Source organism: Malaya genurostris, chromosome 2, assembly GCF_030247185.1.
Source record: "Malaya genurostris strain Urasoe2022 chromosome 2, Malgen_1.1, whole genome shotgun sequence".
In the NCBI taxonomy this organism is placed as follows: Eukaryota; Metazoa; Arthropoda; class Insecta; order Diptera; family Culicidae; genus Malaya; species Malaya genurostris.
Window position 1 is genome coordinate 16,607,362 of NC_080571.1, and position 26,934 is coordinate 16,634,295.

At 37.7% G+C, this 26,934-nt stretch overlaps 1 protein-coding gene across 5 annotated transcripts in view; it reads left to right on the forward strand.

Annotated features, from left to right (window-relative positions):
• Window positions 1-26,934, forward strand: part of LOC131427071 (high affinity cGMP-specific 3',5'-cyclic phosphodiesterase 9A) — a 446,805-nt gene that overhangs the window by 94,039 nt on the left and 325,832 nt on the right. For 2 of the 5 annotated variants that reach the window (XM_058589985.1, XM_058589986.1), the window contains exons 1-2: window positions 740-3,115; window positions 11,221-12,056. The gene's annotated coding sequence lies outside the window, so the exon portion shown is untranslated. Of the gene's footprint in view, window positions 1-739; window positions 3,116-11,220; window positions 12,057-26,934 lie in introns of those variants that run through there. The other 3 variants (XM_058589983.1, XM_058589984.1, XM_058589982.1) reach the window with 3 other exon arrangements.

Sequence of the window (26,934 nt, forward strand, 5' to 3'; positions counted from 1 at the left end):
AGAACAGAAAGAACAGAAAGAACAGAAAGAACAGAAAGAACAGAAAGAACAGAAAGAACAGAAAGAACAGAAAGAACAGAAAGAACAGAAAGAACAGAAAGAACAGAAAGAACAGAAAGAACAGAAAGAACAGAAAGAACAGAAAGAACAGAAAGATCAGAAAGAACAGAAAGAACAGAAAGAACAGAAAGAACAGAAAGAACAGAAAGAACAGAAAGAACAGAAAGAACAGAAAGATCAGAAAGAACAGAAAGAACAGAAAGAACAGAAAGAACAGAAAGAACAGAAAGAACAGAAAGAACAGAAAGAACAGAAAGAACAGAAAGAACAGAAAGAACAGAAAGAACAGAAAGAACAGAAAGATCAGAAAGAACAGAAAGAACAGAAAGAACAGAAAGAACAGAAAGAACAGAAAGAACAGAAAGAACAGAAAGAACAGAAAGAACAGAAAGAACAGAAAGAACAGAAAGAACAGAAAGAACAGAAATAACAGAAAGAACAGAAAGAACAGAAAGAACAGAAAGAACAGAAAGAACAGAAAGAACAGAAAGAACAGAAAGAACAGAAAGAACAGAAAGAACAGAAAGAACAGAAAGAACAACAAGAACAGAAAGAACAGAAAGAACAGAAAGAACAGAAAGAACAGAAAGAACAGAAAGAACAGAAAGAACAGAAAGAACAGAAAGAACAGAAAGAACAGAAGGAACAGAGAGGAAAGAAAGAACAGAAAAAAAACAGAAAGAACAAAAAAAACAGAAAAAACAGAAAACAAGCAGAAAAAACAGAAAGAACAGAAACAACAGAAAGAACAGTAATTTCGATAATGGGATAAATGAGGCCGGAAAACATTTGGGAAATGCACAGAAAATCTGTATAATATGTTCAAAACGACGAATGTGACAATGAGAGATTCTCTTTGTTTATTTCCTCTTTCGATTATTGTGGAATATTCCTGCATTTTTCGGTAATTTCTTCAGTGCAGATTCAAAGATGATAACTTTAGTTATTACTATCGGTAAATAATTGGAGTGAAGGATTGCTAAGAGTACCGTAATAATCGAAAGAGAAAGTAAACAAAGAGAATCTCTCATTGTTACATTCGTCGTTTTGATCATTTCATACAGAAATGATCTAAATTCTATGTTGACTCAAACCGGAAGTTTTCAAAAACTTGCAGTAACTAAACTCAACGATCAGAAAGAGATCGAGTTGGTTCTTGATCGATGAACTGTGCACTTAGCGAAGGACAATTATCTGAGTAATATACAAATGTCCAAAAGACTAAAATCTCGAAAATCGAGATCGAAAAACAGAATAGCAAATCAATTATCATTATGAACGGAAAAGTATTGATTGTAAAATGAACATACAATGAAAATAATCTCAAAATGGGATAAGCAAAAGATGATCATAAAACGAACACTTCATAGTAATGAAAATGAATTGAAAAAAAAAAATTTAAAAAGATTGAGAGAAAATAGTAGATGAGAGTATAGAATACGTAGAATATAGAAAGCAGAAGAAACAGAAAGAATAAAAAACATAGAAGGCACAGATGCCAGAAGATGAACCGAAGGGATAAAAAAATGAACACATAATATGTAAAACAAGTAAAATAAACAACAAAGGATTCGACTGCAAATGAAACACAAAACAAACTCAAAATAAACACAAAAATACCATGAAATTATTACAAAATTATCGTAAAGCTAACACAAAAAGTTGTAGGCTGGTAGCGGCAGTTCCAATTTTCGCTACCAACATCCAACATCCTAATTAAATCACCGTTCGTCTCCATGGCTGAAACGAACGAAGCGAGCGCAGGGTCGTGGGCAGTTTTTTTTTGTTCTGAGTAGCAAACTGCATCTGCTCACCTCACCCGAAGAGCGGAGCACGACGAAAACAATCAACAAACAGTCGAGGTCGTGCGAATGAATCCGTGCATTGCAACCCATCGATAATCCCAGCTGTTTTCGATTCGTTGCATGTCGGCAGCATCGCATGGCTGGGGACCGGACTGGAAACTGGAACAGGCCCGCTTCGAGTGCCGTGTCGTGCTTTCTTTTGCGTTTCCGTTTGTGGCACGGAAACAGCCGAATGATCGACGCATGCGCACTCTCCCTTGCCTTGCTCGAATCCCCCTTGCAAAATGCATAATGTCCATCCACTCCGTATCGTGTTCGTCTGCTTGCCTGTCGGTTTTTGCCACACACTGGTTGTGCAGATGGCTGACGGTTGTCCCCGCACGAAACGGTCAGTTACCGTCGAACGTTTGTAGAGTAAACATGCCGAACAGGCACCGTCTTCCGGGAGAATCGGCCGCAGGTTAGGACAGTTTTCCCCCTTGCTGTGTCTGTGAGTGTGTTGAGGAGGCTTTGTTCTTCTTGTTCAGTGCACTGTTCGACTAGAGAGAGCGAAAACAAAAAAAAAAGACAACCAAGTGAGATAGATAGATAGCTTAATCGAGTAAGAGTAAGAGAGACAGAGACTGAAAGAGAGAGAGAGAGAGAGAGAGTTAGAAAGACAGCGTTCAGCTTAGGTACAACAAGTGGTGCGCGGGTTGTTTTGTTTTTTTTTTCGGTTGTGAAGTTCGAGGACTTCCAGCATAGATTTTTTTCAGCATAACAGTGAATCGAGCTGTTGGTGGCCTAGTTTCGGTGATTCAGATACAAACGATTGTTCGTCCTTCGGATGCGGTAGTAGAATTTTGGGTGTCCTGCTCCAAAAGGGTCAACCGAATGTTCGAACATTGGACTGGCATGCGAGCGCGGAGGCGTGCTAATTGAGTGGTGTCCGGAAGTGCTCATCATTGAGTTGGCCAAGAAATCTCGGTAGAGTGTTGTGTTGTTTTTTTCTTCTGGCTGGAGCAAATGTCTGTATGTGAGTGTGTTATTTCAAGATTGCATTGAGTGTAAGATTAGAGCAGCTGTTGACGAAACTTCATGGAAACATAACAAGGATTGATTCGATTATTTCGAGTGGATGATAAATATTGATCGTTGAGCGCCGGAACGAAATCCGAAGAAGGTGGAAGTTATCAAAGTTTCATAATTTAGGAACGCTCCATTCTCCATTCTGAGTGATTCTGAATAACATTCTTTTGTCAGCAGAAGCTGTAAGTAAAATAAATTACTAGCCGTCGTATTATTTTTGTTTTTAATCAAAGCGAATCAAATCAAATTTAACAGATAACTTTTTTATTTTGAACTTCCATTTCAAGCAGTTCCTAGAGCTTCCGGTTAAATTCTCAACATATTTTTTGATTGGTGACTGAGCATATTTTTTTACTTGTATAAATTTTATGTTTGTGTTTATAGTACATCACCGTATTTATCGTATGTTGCACTTCGGTGCAATACAAAGTGCTTAGCGGTTGTATTGAGCTACTAGGTGGCATAACAATTCAGCATAAACTGACATGCACTGACAAGTCGAAATCGAAACGCAAATAAATGTAAAGGTTGGTTGTTTTCAGACACTGTAGTTAAAAAATAGACCGAATCTAGTCATGTCTGTTAAGGATTAAGGAGCTCAAGACATGGTATATTTGCCTTTCTCTTATGAAAAGGCTTTGTAATCACTGTGACATCCGACTTTTGAACTGAGGCCTGGTGGGCCGAGTATGATATATTTTTCGAATCAGTCCGTCGAGATCGGTTAATGTCTATGTAAGTATGCACAAAAAATGCACTTCATTGTCTCGGAGATGGCTGAAGCGGTTTTTACAAGCTAAAAGGTCTCACTTTTCCAGGAAGCGCTATTCAATTTTCGGTTCCGGAATTACGGGGTGATTTCTCAGAGATGGCCGAACCGATTTTAACAAACTGTGAATCGAAAATTCTTAATATTTGGTACAATCGTTTTTCATCGAGAAATATTAAACCTATTTTTTGTTTGCCATTAGGGTGACCATTTCCTTGTCAGGGAGGGTAAAAAAATAGATTTTGTTCGATTTTCGGAAAATTGACCTTTTTAAAAGATTCATAATTCTGTAATCAATGAGCCCATTTTTTTCAATTTTTGAATTTTTGTTTGTGGTTGAAAATGTCAATTGAATAAGTTTTCAGTGGTTTCCATGGTTTGTAGATAGAGGGCGCCATATTTTTTTTCTAAACATTTATTTTCTTTACTTGACGTATCAAAAAATTAAGGAAGTGATATTTCTCGTTTTGGAGTTATAATTTTTGGAAAATTTCAATTCATCGTTTATCGTTCAAAGTCGCATTTATCGTTCAAATTTCGAGCTTAAATCAATTTTATCTGAATAACATTTTGACATGTTATGTTAAAAAGTCTAAAAAAAAAATTAAAACATGTAGCCACAAACAAGAAAAACCGCAAAAAACTTATGCAATTAGCGTTCTCAAACACAAAAATGAAACTCTATTTTTATATTTATTATGGAAATTATACGCATTTCTACAGAACTTATCCAAAAATTCAAAAATACCGGCTAAGGCCTTTAGAAGTTACGATATTTTTGTTGTGAATACGACTTACTTTATTATCCCTCCCGTGGTTGGTGGGCTTGACGGTATTGCAAACATCATCAGATACAATCAATTACAGTTAGAATTCAATATAAATATCTATTACAGCTTTAGCCTTATTATTGAATTTAATGAATGAAATACGGAACGACTTGAATAAGATGTTAATTGAATTACGCTCCAAACATCCGGGGTTTGGAGAGGCCGGTAGGGCTTAACTGAGCTCTGTTTTATGTTTCATTTTCATACTACCGGCCTTTATTACCAGTGTGAAGTGGAAATTAAATGGAGTGAACGTATCCCAATTGGGTTTCACACGATGACATCAAACGAACGGTAAATGCAGTCCATCTTTGACGTTTATTGGTGGTTTGTGTACCATGGAATACTGTGGAATGAGATAAAATATTGTAGAATAGAATAAAATAATACATAATGAACATAACATATGAGCAAACCACTGATAGCTGTCATACGATGTTCATCCAGTTCATTTTGTGAGGTTGTGTCGTTTTCACGTGAGACCTGATGGGTGAGATGATCTGTGTGTGAAATGTAAGAGGGAGTGTATGCAAGAACGGTAATAAAGGCTACCGTTTCAGCTCAGGACTAACGATCGACCAATAGTAGAGATAAAAGTAGGGTAACGCTCTCAGCTCTATTAGTCATCTCATATACGAAAACCATTAGTTAGAGTGAGATTTCGCGTCGATATAATAGCAGTATTGAACACAGTTCGCTTTCACATCTCATCCAAGTCAGTCGATAAAACAAAACCGCTTACGTTCAGGACAGAAGAAACCAAGTACAGTATTGTCTAGTGAACAATAGAACGACCTCGAAATCAGTGAACCAAACGAATAAAAGCTACCGCCGACACGAAAGAATACAATTGTTGTTGACTTCAGGCAGTGCAAAATTCGACCTTCGATACGAGAACTCGAAAGTTTGCTTAAGTACAACATTCCAGTATATACGGAAGATAGTGCGCTAGAAGTGCGTGTGCACGATCTTCCCTTAAGCGTCATCGATCCTTATATTCGCAAAACTATGTCTCAATACGGAGAGATTCTCTCTATTGAAAAAGAAAGCTGGAAGAACTTTTTCTCCGGTATTCTAAATGGCGTACGTTTGCTACGCATGCGCTTGAAGAGGCCTATACCTTCTTATGTGACTTTCGGTCAGGATACAAGAATCCCGTGCAAATCACTTGTTACTTATGACAATCAGATGGCCACATGTCAATATTGCCAAAAAGCTGTTCACTACGGTAAGCCATGTGATAAAGTGGACAAGGAGACACTTACACCAAAGGACAACGGTGCTTCCTTCACACCAACCCCAAGCAACCCCAGTACACATGTGACAGCCACCAACAACAATGAAGCATCTCCTTCAACGAATCTATCATCATCCCCTATAGAATAAAGTACACCAGCTACAGTTAACAACTTACCCTCCAACCAACCAGCAACTGCAACCAATGTACAACAAGGTGCATCTACAGCCACTAGCAACGAAAAGAAGACGGAAATCTACAACAATACCATCGATGCGGCAATGGATGACGAGACGAACCACGAACGACGTACCCCTCAATCCTCGCAGGAGGGAAATGGAAGCTCCTCTCCCCCTAGGTGACAACAAGATCCAATCGGCCACGTAAAGCTTGTACGCAAATAGGCCTGAAAAAATATCTATTAAATAAAAAAACAGTATTGAACAATTTTCGAACTACTTTTTCTGCGGTAGTGCTTTCCAAATCCGAAGCAAAGATATTGTATTCGATTTGGTCACAATGCATTAATTGAAAGTTGAGTAATCGCTAAAATAACATGGTGACACTACTAATGAGATGACTATTGGTACATTTACCCTAGTCAGAATCTATTAGAATAGAAACAGTAGCTCAATGTTACTGTGTTTGCTTGTGGAGTTCATGTATGTATGTATGTGTGTGAGTATGTTTGCGTGCATATGTAGACGTATATGTATGTGTAAATTGCATGTGTTAATAATTACTAACTCAACATTTATTCTATATGAAATTTATTCACACTGAGAAAACTGGAAAATCGAACTAAGAGCAGCTCTTAAACTTGGAAAAGAAGAAAGAAGAAGAAAGAAGAAAAAAAGAAGAAGAATGATGCAGAATACCAGGAATATAAAAAAGAAACGAACAAATAACGCAAGAGTATAGATAAGTATGTAAAAAAATACATCAAGTACCCAACTATTACCACTATTACCATTATTACATTATTACATTACTATTACAATTATTACCATTACATTCCATACAGACCATTACAAGAACCACATACCACAATTTACATTATCACAAAACCAGATCTACGACCATTGTCATTACAAAAACAACAACTAAACTACAAAACACAACCACAAATTATAAGGACAATTTTATATAATCTATTCGAATCAGCACACATCAACCACCGCGACTTGAACCGAGAGTCATTGGATCGCAAGTACGTCTGTTAATCGACTGAGCCACAGAAGCATGCATCTGCTTGGCTGGTAAAAGATGCATTTAAATTTATACAGTCGAACCTGCTAGCAGAACGTAAGTTACAGTCGAAACCAGTAAAATTCAAGCTCATCTAACATTAAGTCAATACAAATAAAATTTTCCGTCATTTGACAAATTAGGTCTTTATGAATTACATCGTATGAGGGATTAAGTCACCTGTGAAATTCAAAATTTTTTAGAGTGAAGGGTCCAGTGTAGAACCGAAGCAAGGGACTGCTGCCACTGTGACTAATTAAAAAAAAAAGAATACGACTTACTTTATTACGGAGCGCCTTTTCAAAATGTTCCCTTTGAGAGAATTATAAGTTTATGATCGTGAATATCACTTGTTGTATCTAACATATCAACATAATTGTTGCTACATACCATCGGAAATATGATCATCAATTTATGATAACGTATTTCAGTTGTGTGATATGTGATGTAGAAATAATTCAAAATTAAAGTTTTCCGAAGTGTTGGGTATCAACGAATATCAACATACTTCGACAAAACCCTGAGATTTTACATCTTATCGATGCCCTGTTGGCATTTCTAGAGAACGTATAAAAAATTGAAAAAATCGGTTCAGTGGTTACAGAGTAAAGATTTTTCAAAAAAACCAAGTTTCAGAAAATAGAAATGGTCACCCTAAAAAAATTTTTCGTTGCATCGGTTCCCAATTACCGGTTCTCGAAGTACTGGAAATAGTGGTCAATAGCCGTGAAACTCAGAGATGCCGGAACCGATTTTCGCAAACTTAGGCTTAAAAGAATGGTCTTATGGTCTCATAAATTGCTGTTGAGTTTCATCCGGATCCGAATTACGGGGTTAAGTGTGTTTAAATATCGTCATCGAGAGCAACGAAAAGTACAAAAAAAAGTATTCTAAATTTAACTCAAAACTGTTTGAAATGGTTATGTGTTTTAGTTGCTGGCCAAACGAACCGATTTCAGCTATATTGGTTCCTAGTTTCCCGGAAATAGTGCTCAAAAACTTCGAAAACGGAATTGAGCTCATTCTTGTTTTTATTTAAGATCCAATGGAATTTTGGTACTATTTATGAAAATATGAAAAAGGCATCGTCACACCACTAGGTGGATTAAAACAGGTTTTTATTCCTAATATTGATTTTCAAGCAATGGAAACGATGTAACGTACACGGAGACGACGGCTTCGTTGGTATGTGTTCTCTACACATCGAATAATGGTTTTATTTATGCTTGCGACATCTCGTAGCTGTGTAACAGTTTTCCCAGTACAGCTTGGTACGCTGTATCTGGTTATTCCATTATCATGCCAATTACCACAATATGTGCACATATTGTACTGCTCTAGAGGCATGAGATTTACATTCAGTTTACCGTTTCATAGTTAGACCCTGAAAGACAAGATTTTGGTCTGATTCATGTTCCTAGAATAAAGGAGTTCTATTGTTGATATGAATAGTAAGCACAGCAACCATGTTATCACTAATGAACTGCAATCGGAGCATATTTAATGATCTAATTATTCGAAGTCTCACGCAACTCTGCTAATGATGCAATTTATATAGATTTTGTGTTAGTTCATTTTGAAGAATAAGAAAATGAGACTCGAAAACTTTAAAAATACTCGTCAAATAATAAATCTACCTAATGTTGTTTAATGATGTTTCATTTTAGTTAGTAAATTATACACGCAAGTGCAAATTTTTTTACGTAGGACTACATCTTTTTTTCTTTGACATCACCCACCCGCCCCTCTCTTATTTGGCATGATGTCGTACAGATATAACACGATATTACATAATTAAAATTTCAAAAATTCACTCTGTTGCTTTTCAAAATTCACTCTGTTCAAGGATGAGTAGAACTTAATCGTGAATATCGCTTGTTGTATTTAAGGCATCAACATAATTTTTCTCCATACCATCGGAAATACGTTCAGCAATTTATGATAAAATGTTCAATAGTATGAGATGGCTACAAACAACTTAAAATAGAAGTTGTTTGTCTGTTGAAATTCTGCGATTTCAAAATGTCGCGTATTGAAAAGAAACTGAAAATTAAGGTTCTGGACACATGGCTAAGAGAGAAGGGTATTACTATGAGAAAATTGGCGAAGCGGTTTGGAATTTATCTTGCCAGTGTTAAAACCATCAATAACCAGGAAGAGGCAGAAAACCCGGCTCTTCCAACCCGAAACTGGACCAGAAAGTGGTAACTCTAATCACGAAGAACAATACGTGATTTGGCCAAAAACGAGTATCGGAATAATCCAGCATCTCAAGAGGCGATATCATCTGAAGACCTACAAGAAGCAGACAATCTTGAAACAAACTGTAGAACAGAAGAAGCGAGCAGCAACAAGGGCCCGGAAATTGTATTCGCATCTTTTACAGTGTGCGGATGCATGCGTTTTCATGGACGATGAGACTTATGTAAAAGAGGACTCAAAAACCCTTCCAGATCCACAATACACTGCGGTGTTTTTTTATGCGGTTTTTTACGCGATTTTTTTATGCGAATTTTCAGGGTTATGCGGTTTTTTTTTATGCGAAGTTTCAGAGTTATGCTGTTTTTTTTATGCGAATTTTCAGAGTAATGCGGTTTTTTTATGCGATTTTTTTTCTTCGGTACGTAAATTCGCATAAAAAAGGCTTCAATGTACTTTACTGTCGTCGTCGGAGGAAGCTGCGAGCGATGCGGACAGGTCAATTCAAGTGGAGAAATTCGGTCAACAGGTACTGGTATGGCAAGCAATATGTTCCTGTTGTTTGAAGTCAACCATTTTTAACACTATAGGAACTTTAAAAGCAGATATCTATCGATCTTAGTGTCTCCAGAAGCGATTGCTGCATTTATATAAGAAGCATTGTACACTTCCACTGTTTTGGCCGGATTCAGCGTCGGCTCACTATGCCAAAACCGCTCTCAATTGACTTGCGGAAAAGAGTATAAATTTCGTTGAGAAAAATATCAATCCACCAAATTTCCCTCAGCTTTAACCCATCGAACGTTACTGGGCAATCGTGAAGAGGGTCTACAAGAAGACTTGTAAGGCAGCTGTGAACATGCAGGAACATGCAGGAGTTCTAAAAAATTGCCACTACTCAAAATCAAAATAGTTATTAGTGTTTGCATTGATTGTCGAATATTAAAGAAGAGTTGTTTTCGCGTTTCGTCTTCGACTCGGTAGTTCGCAACAGTTTTTCGTTAAACTGTTATGCCATTTTTTCGTTCGACACATCAGCTAGGACATGGCACTTTGGTGCAAAAACGGCTAGTGTCCCAAGTTAACAAAAAGTTAACTCCTAATTTACGTTTTGTTACTGAAGACAATGAAGAATTCGAATTTCAGTTGCTATGTTAAGGTCATGATTTTAGACAAACATTCACAAACGATGCATCGCCGCAGTATCGAACATTCTGAAAGCATTCTAAATTATGCATGATTTTGAATTTGAATCATACAACAATTTTTGAAGTTCTAATGGCAAAATAAAGCATGAATAAATTTACCCACTTTGTTGATCTTTACTTCGGAAAGCCGTGTTTTACAGTCATCGATTTTGCTCAATTAGCGGTGCTTTTTGAGAGCTAACCCGTAAAAACATATTTGCTAACCCATGTCAACATCAACAAACTCGGTGGATTCGGTTGCTCGCTTTTCACTGATATTGAACTCCAGGCCAGGGTTCGGTAGATCAGAAAATAGTAAACAACCCAGTTGATGAGTTTTCTGAGCTGGAAGGATTCTCGCTGTTGGTAGGATCGAAGCTGGAACCATGCAAATGTGGTGGACCGAAAACTGTCTTGTTCCACTTCGGAATGTAGAACAGAACAGTTTGCTTTGCACTCCCAAAAGGATTCCATGTAAAACGCAGTATCACGATAGTGATTCATTCTTTTAATTAGAAAAAAAACTCCACTAATCAGATCACTGCTGCCTAAATTAATCATTTTCACCAACTTCAAAGGAACCAAAACGGTACCGTCACAGGACTTACCGGTCGGTTAAATATGCCTAGTTCAAAGGAAATCCAAATGAATGGAGAAAATGTAAACACAATGTAAAAAGCTCGTCCCTTTTTTTGTGTGCCCTACCTGACTATTCTCAACACATCTGCCAAAAGTCACAGTCGAAGAAAAGTCATTACCAAGCGCCAGTCAGAATCTAAATTTTCGTTTTTTTCCCTCGTCTTTCCTGCCATTTCAGAGCATCCCAGCAGCATCCCGTGGTGGCCGTGGTGGTGTGGGATCCAGCAGACAGTAGTGAGTGGACCAATGTTTAACTAATTCATAACAACGGCAAACAACGACCGATCCCCGGGGGCAAGGTTAGGGGAAGCCGGCGGTCGGACGGTCGAAGAAAAAGTGGGCTTCCGCGCGAGTTTTGTTTTTCCACGGCTCCGGTAGCTGCTCCGGTTCACCGCATCGCGTTTCGTGAACGTGTGCTTGGGGAGAAGCAAGAAGAAAAAAAACAAAAAGAAAAATTTTCCGGAATCAAGTAACCGAGAGAAAGGCAGTGGTGAAAAGCTCGAGTTCTTTGCATTGTTCCCGGTTTTGACAGTGAGGAAAAGGTTTTGACCGGTGACGTCTGCTGCCGTCGGTGAATCGGAAAAGTGCTGAAAATTTCTAAATATTTTATTTATTGAGATAGCTCGGAGAGACCAAATACAAAAAAAAACCGTGACCGTCGGTGCAGTGCAGTGGTGAGCAACAGTGAAACATTTGATCCTGATCTTGGTTTAGAAACGGCTCCGAGCGCCGTCGGAGAGAAGAAAACAGCAGCGGGAACTTCACCCGGGGAAGATTATAACAGAGTGCAAAGTGGTTCTGGCGGAAAAGTTTTGCTCGTACACGGGCTCCAAAGGTGCTTAGCTATTTTTTTTCTTCTTCTGGTGTGTGTGTGTGTGATGGAAGTTACAGAAGTGCAGAAACTGCAGCCATTTATTCGCTTCTATTGGTGTGCCATTATTACAGACTACGCGCGTTTGCTGAAAGATTACTGCTAGAGGTGCCCCCGTGCCGGGAGAAGTAAAACAAAAGAAGGTAAGAGTCTTTGTGAACTGTTTGCTTGCTTCGGTGACTCCGGAGCAGTCGAAATGCTTCTAACGCTATGCAGCGGTGTTTAGTGCCGAGTGAGTGGGATGCGGCGGGAAATTCTTCCGTTTGTCTTTCCGTTCCGTCTTCCGTTTTGTATACTTATGAGCTTTGAGTTGCAGAATGGCAATATCTTTTAAATACATAAACCTATCGAAGTAGTTTTCATCAAACCGAACTCAACAACATTGATATATTTCGTGAGTATTCATATTTTTCGAGAATATTGTTTTGAACAAATCTATATCAACGGTAACATTAAAAGATAGGGGAGACCGGGGCTGGTTATTAATCAACGTAATCTTCATCAAGAGCATCGCAATCATTCCAGCGCCGCTCTAACATTTTAATACCAGTTTTGTGGAACGATTTATCTTTTGTCTCAGAATAGGCCTCAGTTTCAGCCATTCGCGCAAAATTTCTTACCGGCGAGCATTTTTTCCTGGTCTGCGAACAGCCAGTAGCCGCTGGGAGCCAAATCTGGCGAATACGGTGGATGCGGGAGCAATTCAAAGTTCAAGTCATGTAGTTTAGCCATACCGAGGCCAAAACCTTTCCAGCCGATTGTTGTGGACGAGGTCTACCAATTGCTGTCCACTCAGATGACGATCGTTTTGATTACGCAGTGGAGTGATGAATCCATGTTTCATCCAATGTCACATATCGCCGCAAAATTTCCGGTTTGTTACTTTTAAACATGGCGGTATTTTGTCCCATAGAAAAGCAATGTAAAATTAAAACACGAAATCGTTTTGATCCATTGTTCTGAAAATAACAAAAGAAGTGTCACTCTTAGCACAATTACTCACAAACTAATGACTAGAATATCATGAAATTTTAACATCTCTCCTTTAAGGTGAAATGTAGCGGAATGCGCGCGTCGTGTTTTTGATGAATTATTCAAAAACTAGACTTATTTTCGAAAAACTAAAAACACTTAAGTTTTCGCAACTTAATTTATCACGAATAAGTATTCTTAGAATTTTGAAATGTTGCTTTGTCGAGCTGTAATTGGTTTTTGAAATGTATAAACGGTGACTGTTCCGTTCCACGGGGATGGTTTTAGAACTGAAAAGTAGTGTTTGTAGCAGAATTTCACAAAGAATCTGAAAATGCTACTCAAAATTATGAAACTTTAGCCAAAACAACCGAAATTTGAAAAAGCTTACATAAACTTTTACGTATTTTTAATTGCTTGGCGCTGCTTTGTATTGACGTGGTGTGAGAAATGCACGGTGGGCCCGGTGACATTATATCGTGAGCAAAATTTACATATAAAAAAATGACGCGAATTTATGCAGCATTGGGCTTTGTGTTGAAATAAAAACGAGTTGAATACAATAAAATGGGTATTGTGAAAAATCGTTCATTTTCTAAGTAACTGTAGTTTATATGTCCAAGTCTGTTGAGTTCAATGCATTGATGTTTCTAATCAATCATGCATGGCTGTGTAATATCATATAATAGGCATTACTTCAGATTGTAGCCATACATTATAGTGAACATAAGAATTCAATCTTGACATGCTACTGAATGAAATGAATACAAGCCAAGTATTATCGTTCATGTAGAACATTTAAAAATATAACTTGGTACCAGAATTTAAAAATATATACGTTCATGGAAAATGTATCATTATACTGAATAGAGAATCAGAACATAATTTATTTGGCACAATCTCCATGTAAACATTGTCAAGTAAAACAAAGTCTTGGTCTTACGTTTATTGTTGAAGTTATCCTTTCTGCTTTAACAGACTTCGCAGCCGATTCATAGCATAGCTACGATTACATAGGTAGTAACACAAAGAAAAATAATAATTTAATCACTTTCTACTTATTCAAAGATAACAATGAAAGTCGATTAGAATGGAATATATTGGTAGTAATTCCAGTTCAGTAATTTATTTCAATAGCGTTTTGTTCGCTAAGGAATTTCAACGTCGCTCTATCATGCGTGTCAAGTGAATACTTTTACATAAATTTCATCTTATCAGCGTGAACTACTGTCAAAGATACCGAAAATATTTTAATGGTTTTTTGTCTTCAATCGTTCTCTTGAAGGAGAATCCATGCTTGCTACTACACTCAGGTATATACATGGTAAGCAAGTTAGTCAATACATGTTGGTCAACCAATTACTTACTCATGATTCATAGTTCTAGTGTAATAGTAATCACTAACAAAAACGATTGAATTTGGATTTATTTAAAGTGTGAAGGATTAAAAAATCCATTACGAATCAATGAGTCTTTTTTACAAGCCAACAAATCGAGTGATAAGCCCACTGTGCTCAATCACTGAAAATATTCCTGGTTTCTATGTGTCGGTTTTTCTTGTTATGCTTTGTGCGATGATTCGGTCAACTCAAGCGGTTACAATTTTGCGCGCTTATTTTGAGACTACATTTCACCTAAAAGGTTGGTATTAACTGAAAAAAGGTGACTTAAATAAAACTAGCGCTCTCTATGTGTTAGGCCCGGGACTTTTCGGCCTATACGTTATACATGAGAAATGAGTAAAAAAAAGTTGAAATTATAAACAAACATAAAAAAGAGATTAGAATCATTAAAATTGGGAAATTGTTTATAACGAAGATAATCCCAATTTTGTATGAATAAAATGCTTTCGAAACTTTTAGCGTTTAAATGTTCCTGAGTGGATTTGTCACCGATCGATTCAACCCCAAACAAAACTCGTTCATCGTTCATTCCTAAAGACTCTCCCCAAGGCGAGTGCACGAAGTGGTCCGAAGAAGCGTTACGGTTGTAAACACCAATTGACCCATATTCAGACCAATTCCCCAGTAATAGCAGCATACGAGGAAGAAAAAAATGAGATCAAAAACAAGTTCAGTCTAACCGGGAAGAGTACAGAAATTCTGAGAAAACTAAACTCGGCCAACCAGCCCTAGTCTTCCCTAATCTATTGAGCTTGTTTACGAACTCAGAAACTTGACTTACGATCGTTGATAATAAGTTATTTACATTCTAGTCAAAAGGTGACATATTAAGTGACAATATCATGCCTCTCTATGAGATAGCGTCGACGGTGTTCTTTGGACAATAGTGGGCCATTTCGCAGAAAGTCGTTTCGTCGAAAGAGTAATTTCATCGGAAGGATTTTCCAAATGAAAATATTTTTCAAATATGATGATACAATCTTAAATGCAGTCACTAAATTTCTGTTTATGCTGTTAGTAGAATATTCTCACCAATAGTAAATGCAATGTTTTCGGCTGTTTTCTTTACACCACGCTTCGACTGCTGAAGATTTTCAGACGAAAATCCGTAACATATTTCTTTTGATAATGATCAAAACCAATGATCGAAACGTCGGGCGTTCGGTGGTAGGACCTTGATTTCTAGGATCTTAGTAGAAAAATCAAACGATGTAAACTATACTGCGGGCTACTAATCGCTGAGTCGATATAAAGTTCTAATCTTTTTTTTATGCGTTTTATTTGATCGTGTAAAAAAAGTTTTCGAATGATGAAGGATTTTTTTTTATTTATACGTATACGAAACAATCCAACATGCTTCAGTGAATTGAATTTTATGAAATGTACATTACGGAATTGTTTAGTTTCATAGAATCTAATTAAGATCGGGGACATCAATTTCACTGTATGTGTCACAGATTGATTTCTTGCGGATGAAGTCATGCGGATAACTCCTGCGGTGGAGACATTGAAAGCTGTCTTTACTGTACGGAGGGACCGCATGATCTCTCGGTATGCCCCGCGTACGAATTGCGCAAGGATAAGATGAGACATTCACTTAAACAACATTCAAAGCGTTCTTCTGCTGAAATGTTGAAGAGTGCTACGCCTCCTGTAAACCTATACGCTTGTTTGTCAACTGACGAGAGCGATGCTGATGATCCCGTCGAAGGTACATCTTCGGCTGCCCCTCTTAGCTCATCATACAGAAAGAGAAGAAATAAATCTTCTCAAAAGCTCCCTAGTAAGGTTTCGAAGGTGTCCTCTGATGGGTCTCAAAAAATTACAACAACTGGTAGTGATGGCAAAAAACGGAAAAAAAGCTTCAGGCCTTGGAAAATTAAATTTCGAGCAAGAATTTCCATCAATTCCTGAGACTTTAAAACCCCCGAAAGTCCCTAAAGATCAGTCAGAAAATTTACCAGATACTGGGTTTGTTGAATTCTCCGATATTGTGGACTGGATCATGTCTACTTTCAATATTTCTGAATCTCTTAAAAGCCTGATAATGGCTTTTATTCCTACAGTCAGTGTTGGTGATTGCCGAAAATTTGACAGAAGCTGCTATATTGCAGTCTATATTGTATACAACATTTCAATCCGGTAGAAGATGCTACAAGAACTCGAGTCTCTCAATGCATGAACCGCGAGAGAATTTTTCTACATTTCTTCGCTCCACTTCATACTCTGAGTATTTCACAGCCCGTAAAAAAATTACAGTCTGATAATGATCGTTGTTGTGTGTAATTTCCTAAGAGAGAATCGCGAGTTGACCATTATTGCAGAAAATCGAGTCGATGATTCAACTTGATGATTCTCATACTAGGTTGCAATATTCCAAAACCCTTGTGTGGAGCATTCACATACATTTTCATAGACACAACTTATACAAAGGCTATATGCACATAGTTAGAATAAGCGGCAAAAGTAAAATGATTCTATCGCAATTATGAACTGCCTGTATAGAATCGGATCGCGAAACCAGAATAATGCTTATGACAGACATGTGATATCGGAATCACTGTACACCATGAAATCACATGTCTGTCACCCTGAATCACGGTGGTATCACGCGAGCATCATGATACAACGGTGATTTCCGTACTACGGTCATTTATCGTTGTACTGTGCAAAATCACATCACTGTTTACTGCTACCAGCGCCATTGACGAGCGATGGTGAACTCACGAAACAATATTTCCTTCTTCAGAGTATTAAATAATAAACAACCTTTGTTTTATTTTGAAAACAAATCTCTGCAAAATGCTAACCAGTAGCATAAAACTTATAGACTTTATCAACGTTGTAGCTTATTTTCAAAAAGCAGTCAAACCAAGAAATGCTAATAAATTTGGTGAAGTTTTTAAATACAAATAAGAAAAACAATATATTCATATTTGTACATAAAATCAGCACTATTGAGTTATTGTTTTCTATTCAATAACATGTAAATTTATTGTTGAAATGGATTTAGAACACATAATGATTCATATTTCGAATGCACATGTGGTAATAATAAACGATAAATATACACAACATCAATAAACCAATTGTGTAGTCACAACTTTGAACTCCTCAAAATCCTAATAAAACCATTATGAGATTATATTCCAGCCTAGTAGACCATTTTTCATAAGCGTTACGAAGTAAAACGAAACTTCAAACCTATGTCAAATCTATTTCGGAATGATTTCAAATTCAAGAAGGTTTTAAAATCAGCTTTATGATAAACGTAATCCTTTTTATGAAAATTTCGTGATGAATAAAATGTTTCGTTGAAAGCATTTTTTTTAATATGTGTGTGCCATGCCGTTTTTATTGGTTATATAATAAGAATATCTTAGATTTATTTACTATTTTGAGGCTCAATGTTAAAAGTTTATGCGCTCTTATTTTTCTTGTGAATATTCGGGTAAAAAAGGAATTAGTACTGAACAACATGAAATTTTTGCGGATTTTGCAAAAGTCGGCATGATTTCCAAACAAAATTCGGTGATTACTCACCTTTTCGGTACAAATCAGCTTTGTTGCATAAAAAATAGTACTAGTGTTTCGAAAATTAGTACTTCCTCCATTTTCTATTTTTATTTGGTTTTACAGTAGAACATCAAAATTGTGGACATCAAATTTTCCCTAATGCTAATTACATTTAAATAGTGAAGGTAAAAATCATGTATCCCAGAACAAACGTGTCAAAAATGTACCTTAAAACCATAAAATTTGATATGAGTGAAATTATCATCCGAAGAACGCTCACACAAAATTAGTTTTATTTCAGAGAGGCATTGATTATATCTGTCATAAATCAGTTACTAGGAATACACTTCAACCCGCAAAAATTATTGGTTTCTATACTATCGATCATCGGAGCTGGGAAATTAAGCAAAGTTTTGAGTTGTTTCGTTTCACTGTATATTCTTTCTGTGCGCAAAACATGTATGTCACCTCATCGTTGTACGCGTACCGCGTTGTACAGAAATCATTGTACGGAAATCACATGTCTGTCAGTGGTATAAGCGACCGTTTGTTGCTTCAGAGAGGATCCCCACAGCAGCGTGCTAACCTTTGATTCTCAGAAATGTCATCGAGAGAAATTCGCTCTCTCGCTGGTGTCTATTCTATGTTAAATGAGCCATGCCGGGTTTTTGTTGTTGCGATGATATCCGTCTCTCTTTGATGGCACTGATTCGGTCGTGTGAAGAGTTGCTGGTGAGCGTTCTTTGATCCTTGCCTACAGTTAAAACATTCTTGAAGCAGTTGACTGCAAAATGGCCCCTTCTTTCAGCGATTGCATCCTTCGATGGCTAAGTCACCCACCGAGGTCACGGATACAATCACTGTTATACAGGGGAATTGTAGAAGTATCATCCCAAAAACAGATCCTTTCAAATTTCTAGTAAAGTTCCTGCACCACCAGCAAAACCAAGTGCGCTGGACTTATCCCTTTGCTCGACATCGCTACGGTTGGACTGCACGTGGAAGGTGAAAACTAACATCCGTCCTCCCAACCCGTGGTGGGACAAAGAGTGCTCAAAATTAAACGTTGAGTGAGTTTAATCATTTATCGAGTTTAGGAAAAACGGAACACCTGATCATTTTAGAAACTACGTGGCATTGGTCGCTAAAATGAAAAGTTTGAATCAAGCGAAGAAAAGCGGTTATTGGCGTCGAATCGTAGACGGATTATCGAGAGAAACATCAATGAGCACTCTTTGGAACACAGCCCGACGAATGCGCAACAAAAACACCACGAACGTAAGCGAGGAATATTCTAACCGCTGGATATTCGATTTCGCTAAAAAAGTGTGTCCTGACTCTGTTCCGGAACAGACGATCGTGGGCGTCGCCTCATCAAACAGAAACGAAACACCTTTTTAGATGGTAGAGCTCTCACCTGCGCTCTTGTCGTGTAACAATAAAGCTCCGTGGTTAAACAAAATCAAATTCAACTTGTTGAAAAATTTGCCTGATTCTGCCAAAAGGCGCTTACTGTATTTATTCAATAGGCTTCTTGAGGGTAATATTGTCCCACATGACTGGAGACAAGTGAAAGTTATCGCCATTCAAAAACCAGGGAAACCAGCCTCCGATCACAATTTGTATCGGCCGATTGCTATGCTTTCCTGTATCCGCAAGTTGGGTCGAGACAAATGGATTGCTTTCAGGTAAACAATTTGGCTTCCACAAAGGCAAAGGAATGAACGATTGTCTTGCGTTGCTCTCAACTGAAATTCAAATGGCATTTGCTCGTAAAGAACAAATGGCGTCAGTTTTCCTAGACATCAAGGGGGCTTTTGATTCAGTTTCCATAAACATCCTATCTGAGAATTTGCATCAGTATGGTCTTTCACCAATTCTGAATAACTTTTTGTATAATCTGTTGTCCGAGAAATACATATATTTCGCGCATGGTGATTTGTCGACAATACGAATCAGTTACATGGGTTTTCCTCTGGGATCATGCTTAAGTCCCCTTTAATACAATTTTTACGTAAAAAATATTGATGAATGTATCAACACATCCTGCACGCTAAGACAACTTACCGACGACAGCGTTGTGTTTGTTATAGGACCCAAAGCTGCCGATCTCCAAGGACCATTGCAAAATACCCTCGACAACTTGTCGACATGGGCTCTTCAAATGGGTATCGAGTTCTCTACGAAGAAAACTGAGCTGGTTGTATTTTCGAGGAAGCGAGAACCAGCACAATTACAGCTTCAACTAGGGGGTCTTTTTTTTTCATAAATACGTTTATTTCTTAAGGTAGTTTACATAAGTTTTTCTTCGCCGTAGCATCACTTTTACATAATATTCTTATCCTAATTTAATTCTAACATAGTCACAACGTTTTGAATTTATTAAAACATATTCTCTTATAGCTTAAATATCATCTTAGGTAACTCGTCATTAATTATGAAATCTACTCGGAAATATTATTTGAACCAAACGATTACCTTCTATAAATTATAAAATAAGCTGTTTTTTTTGACATTTTGTTGATAATTTCATAAACTGTTTCGAGTTTGTTTGTATCATTACATAATTTTTATTCTAATTTAGCTATTGGTTGAACTCATGGACGCAGCTGGGATCAGAGCTAAGTCTTAAAAGGGGCCTTTATTAAATTGAAACTCCAATTTTCTTTATGAAATGATAAATAAGTTTCATGTATGAAAGGTCACGACAAACTAGGGGGTCTGGTTCGATTCCAAAGGCACCTGGGAATGTCACATTAGGTATCTGAAACAAAAATGCCAGCAGAGAATCAATTTTCTTCGCACAATAACCAGAACTTGGTGGGGTGCCCACCCAGGAGACCTGATCAGGCTTTACCAAACAACGATATTGTCCGTGATGGAATACGGATGCTTCTGCTTCCGATCCGCCGCGAACACCCATTTCATTAAACTGGAAAGAATTCAGTATCATTGTTTGCGTATTGCCTTGGGTTGCATGCAGTCGACTCACATGATGAGTCTCGAAGTACTCGCGGGCGTCTTACCGTTGAAAAATCGATTCTGGGATCTCTCATATCGATTGCTTATCCGATGCGATATCTTGAATCCGATGGTGATTGAAAACTTCGAAAGGCTAGTCGAGCTCAATTCTCAGACCCGTTTTATGTCCTTGTATTTTGATTACATGGCTCAGAATATTGATCCTTCTTCGTTTGTTTCCAACCGTGCTCATTTCTTGGATACTTCTGATTCTACTGTGTTTTTCGACTGTGAGAGAAGAGATTCGTGGAATTCCGGATCACGTACGCCCTCGACTGGCCCCTAATATCTTTTATAATAAATTTGTTTTGGTATCCGAAGTGTAATGAGGGCATGCTTTAAAATATTTGACAATGCATACTAACTTCAAACTTTTTGATTGTGTATCCAAAGCAAAGGGCCTCGTTGTTTTTTTCAGAACTCAAAGCAAAAACGCGATTATTCAAGTGATTCAAATTGACAGCAATGATGACTTTTATCGTATCAAAGAACGCTCACCAGCAACTCTTCACACGATTGAATCAGTGCCATCAAAGAGAGACGGATATCATCGCAACAACAAAAACTCGGCATGGCTCATTTAACATAGAACAGACACCAGTGCGAGAGCGAATTTCTCTCGATGACATTTCTGAGAATCAAAGGTTAGCACGCTGCTGTGGGGATCCTCTCTGAAGCAACAAACGCTCGCTTATTCTCGTTTCGCGATCCGATTCTATACAGGCAGTTGATAATTGCGATAGAATCATTTTACTATTGCCGCTTATTCTAAATATGTGCATATAACCTTTGTATAAGTTGTGTCTATGAAAATGTCTGTGAATGCTCCATACAAGGGTTTTGAAATATTGAAACCTAGTATGAGAATCATCAAGTTGAATTATCGATTCGATTTTCTGCGATAATTGTCAACTTGCGATTCTCTCTTGGGAAATTCCACGCAATACCGATCATTATCAGACTGTACATTTTTTTAAGGGCCGTGAAGTACTCAGAGTATGAAATGGAGCGAAGAAATGTAGAAGAATTCTCTCGCGCTTCATGCAAACGAGAAATTAGCGTGACAAAAATATTTTCACTATTAAATATTAGTTTTTTGTAGTTGGTATCTCCACAAATGTTGTTTGTAATCAAATGGCGCTACTTTTGTTGAAAAAAGTTACTAGGGTGGTCCTCATTAATATTGAAATCTGAAATCTAACTTTCATAATTGAACTCAAAAATGATTTCGTCGTACAATAAAGTTGTAGAAAATTTTATTGCGAGAAACTTTTCTGAAAAAAGTACCTCTCTAGCTCTTCGTTTGATCGAGTTACATCAATTTTCCCCAGTAAAAGTAGGATGGCCCCAAAAAATCACTTTTTTTGTTCTAGCTTTTTTGTGAAACGTGCTACCGAAAATTTGTCTTTAGGAGAGCTGTTGAACTGAAAATTGCGCACAATTTTGCTCAACCAAGCTTTTTCATATGAGCAACCACTAAAAAGTTATGATTGTTTTTTAATCAAAACCTAGTCAAGTTTCAAATATCAATATTCATTAGATGTCAGATCGATGAAAATGTATCCTATGCGGTTCCTGGAAGGTCATAATATAAGTAAAAATTTAAGAGAAAATTGGAATGGTGTTTTTTCTTTAACTTATTTAAATTAGTTTTAAAAATACCTTCAAAAAAATCCAAAACATTGCATAATTTTTCAAACGCCTAAACGTATCAACATACTTTCTTCAGCAAAATAATAGTATCAAATTAGTTCTACAAATGTTCCACACATTGTCCTTTCGAGAAATGAGACACACAAAAAAATACAAATCAAATTTTCGACAATCACCAACACTGATTGACAGTTCATTTCACTATCCAGTCCTGCATTCGCAAAATGCTTGAAGGATCTCTCCTTATCTAAAGACATTTAACCTTTATATCTCGAATGTGCTACGAATATGTTAATTATGATTGTTTGAAGTGGAATCTAAAAATAACGAAGAACGTCATGATTTATCAAACTCGTTCAGCACAGTTTTACGATCCGGATCCGAAAGGTCATAAACTAAACGACTCGCGAAATTTGTCATTCGAAGTCGACAGATGGAACAAACCGAACAACCATGAGGTTAATCGCTTTTCCCCACTCAATTAAACAAACGTCTTTCTTGTGGCGGAAAACCGCAGACACGCGTTTGTGCGAGCCCAAATCCATCCTGCCATATTTGCCATATTATCAAACGAGCCGAAACTATCGTCCCCGGGGATATCTGGATCGCCGAGACAATATTCCGAGATTGAGACCCAATTATTGTTCGGTGGGGAGGGGGAGAGAGAAAGTTTATTGTTTTCCGTTTTTCCACCGACAGATCACTCCGCTCTGTGGCCGGTGACTGTGAAGGCACTCGGAAACCAGCCATCAGTTCCCGAGCACAAAATATTTGTGAATACGTGCCGGGTTGGTCGGGGTTGGAGTCGGTCGGTCGGCTGACTTCAAATCGCATTCCGAAAGTTCCCGGTAGATACCATCGGTTGATGGGAAAAGTTTTGTGCTGGGTGCTGGTTGCTACAAACGAACCGAACAGCAATGAGGACAGCGCACTGGCACTGGCACTGACGAACGGAAACTAATTGCTTTTTTCGGTGACGCAAACTTTTGCCATCGTTAATGGGTGTGATGCTGAAATTGAATGATTTTCAATCAAATTATGCGCATACTTAAGGGTGGGAGTCGTTTTATTTTATTTTATTTTTTTGTGAAAACGCTTACACTTAGTTTGATAAAAACATAAAAAAACGCAAGGGGCAGAATGAGTTGATGAAAGTTTTTCTAAACTCAATTTGATGGGCTGATGTATGAGCTCAAACGAACCGGAACGAGCGAGTGCATGGGTGGTCTGAGCTTTTCCCCTTCCGTCCTCCTTTTCTGTTGGTTCGTTACTTCCCAACGAAGTGACGAGGAAATCTCGCTTTCACACGACTGTGTGGCAAACCGTGATCCGATTCAATCATTCAATAATTCTTCTTGTCACAAAGTCGATAACACTCAACGCGCAATCCAATTATTCTAACCCATCGAATCCATTACGCTATCTCGTAGATCTTTTCCAAACATCTCTCACCTGAGACGTTTTCGACGAATGTTTGTGTATCTGGCGGAAAGCAAATAAAGTGTAGAAACAAATGTGTTTGCCTCGCCCCGCCTTGTTTGCTGCCAACAGCCAGCGGGTTGGAAGCGAAATCGATTTCCCGACTGAACGAACTAGGTCACGCACCTCTCCTCTGCCCGTTTGGTTTTGGGGTGGCACGAGTTCAGTCGGTTTTTGACGCCCTGCCACTTGGTAAGGTATCAGCTCGGGAAATTTATCCTGGCTGAATAATTCATCATTTTTAAAAGAAGAGAACGATGATTTGATTGCTAGGCGGCATTAGGAAGGTCAGAGAGATAAATGGAATCTTGGTTATGAGGTGCAAAACTGGCGTACCAGGAGACACCCTAGTCTCTAGTAGAAGTGCGGAAACAGAAACAATATTTTTCACTCGTCACTCCTGGTGCTGGTCGTGCGAAACGCAACCGATCAATTCCCATGCGACCTTTGATGTTCGAGCGCTCAGAACGTCAAGAACGGAAACGTTCTGCTGATGGTTACATCTTGTTGACACACGGCACTTGCCAGCGTACGAAAACGGAGCTTGAAAAGTTTCTCGACAGTGTGGTAATACAGTTTGATTTCATACCTCATCCGAGACTGGTGACACAGTAGAATCCTTTCTGCCATGACAAAACAGACAAAGAACCTTACGAACAAAGGGTAGTTATGATTCCCCGACCAAAGTTAATCGTTATTGACTGTAAACGGTGTAGTATTCGATTTCCGGTACTAAAAGAGAAAATTTGGTTATTAAGTGAATGCACTTTGATCTAAAGATGGTGATTGAGCTTCAATTAAACAAAATTAATATTGCAGTATACATCCAATTCGCCTCTGAAAGCGAGGCAATCAAATTCGTAGCCACCAAAAACCACGTACATGATGTTGTATTTCATGTTTTCATGTACGAAACGAGAAGTGAAGGGTGATTTTTAAGAGGTATAGGTTTTGATTTAAAAAAACACAAAAAATTGGAGAAAATTTATGATATTTTCATTGGAATCGATAGAACGCTCAATACAATTTAATATATTTCACGGTATTTAAGGTCTGAGGTCAGTGTGTTTTAGGGCGTTTCAGAGGGCTATTTTCTCGCTTCAAAGCTGATTTTCTCAGAAACGGCAACGAATATCAAAAAAACCCAACTGACAATCTCTTTGAAAATTAGTTTAGATTATTCGGTGAAAATTTCAGAATGGTTCATTGACTTTAGCGGTCGAGAAAGTCTTTTTTCTGAAGGAAGAATTGCATAGACGAAAACGCCGTCTTTCAACTTGTTCATTGAATATCTCGCCTCAAAGGCATAGATAAAAATTCTATCCTGACAATTTCTAGATAATTTAATTTAGACTCGATTAGTACATAAAACATATACATATGTTGTCGCGATAAAAATGAAGTGAATGTTATTTTTGTGAAGGTAAGTCGATTTCTATGCACGCGCCATTTTTTCTCCTCCAGTTTCCTGGTAACGTAACGCAGGACCTTTTTTCGACCCGTTTTCTGTTTATCCTCAAAGGTGTTATTCTCACCGAACTTCCTGATTGCATTTCGCACGGCATTTTCACTTACTCCTTTCATTTTTGCTATTTTTCTCAGTGACAGTCCGCGTTCTGTGCACCATTTGTACACAATTTTTCGACGTTGTTCTGCTAAAAGTCCACGCATTTCGAAACAAACTAATGAAAACGAATAAACAACTGCACATGTAGTTAGAGAAGAGTGTAAACAACAGGACTCAGCCATAAAAATTGACAGATTCTGAACCATTGAGAAATGGCAACGGTTTTTGGTTACGTCCATACTTTCTGGGACAGTCTTTAACATTGGTCGCAAACCATAAAAACTGTTAAAAAGTTATACAATTGATTTTTTCCATCACAAAACTTCAACTTTACAATATTTACTTATTTTTCGTAACAACAATAGGCATTTATGGACAACATATCCAAAAATTAGCAGAATCGACCGAGTGGTTAAGAAGAAGTTATGATTTTTTTTAAATGTATTTTTTGAAGAAAATGGAAAAAAATCGATTTTTTGATCCACCCTAACAAGGAAATGGTCACCCTAATGACAAAATAAAAAAAATACGGGTCAACTATTTTTCGATGCAGAACGATTCTTCCAAATATTGCGAAGTTCTGAGAGATCGTAAATCAGTTTCTCATGGAATTGTTAAATTAGAAGTAGCAATATAGCAAAAAACAGCTACAAAAAGGCTAAGAAATTGGTTCAAAGTATCAGTAGAATAGTTAAATATTTGCAACAAATAACCCGAACGAACAAAGACAAACAAACATAATTTGCAAAAATAAAAAAATATATATCAGAAGATAGTAGAAAGTAGTAGAAGACAAAATTGCAGAAACAGTTCGCTTTCTCATCTCATCCAAAGCAAAGTCTTGGCATTACATTCCTTTGGTGGAATTTGGCCTTTCTGTTTCAACAGACTTCGCAGCCGATTCTTAGTGTACAGAATCATTGCATGGCTAGTACTATGGATCCTACTGACACTAAGAATCCTTCAAGGTCGGGGCTCGAACATACGACAACTGGCTTGTAAGACCAGCGTCCTATGCATTGATCGATAAATCAAAACCGCTTACGTGTGGGACAGAAGAAACCAAGTACAGTATTGTGTAGTGAACAATAGAACGACCTCGAAATGAGTGAACTAAACGAACAAAAGCTACCGCCGACACGAAAGAATACAATTGTTGTTGACTTCAGGCAGTGCAAAATTCGACCTTCGATACGAGAACTTGAAGGTTTGCTTAAGAAGCACATTAAACGTGTGCATTTACTTCAATGCAATAAGACGAATAATGTTGTTTACATCCAGTTTTATAAAGAGTTGGATGCAATTCAATTCGCAAAAGACAATAACAATGTGCACTATGTGGAGCACGAGAACATTAAGTACAATATTCCAGTATATATGGAAGATAGTGCTATAGAAGTGCGTGTGCAT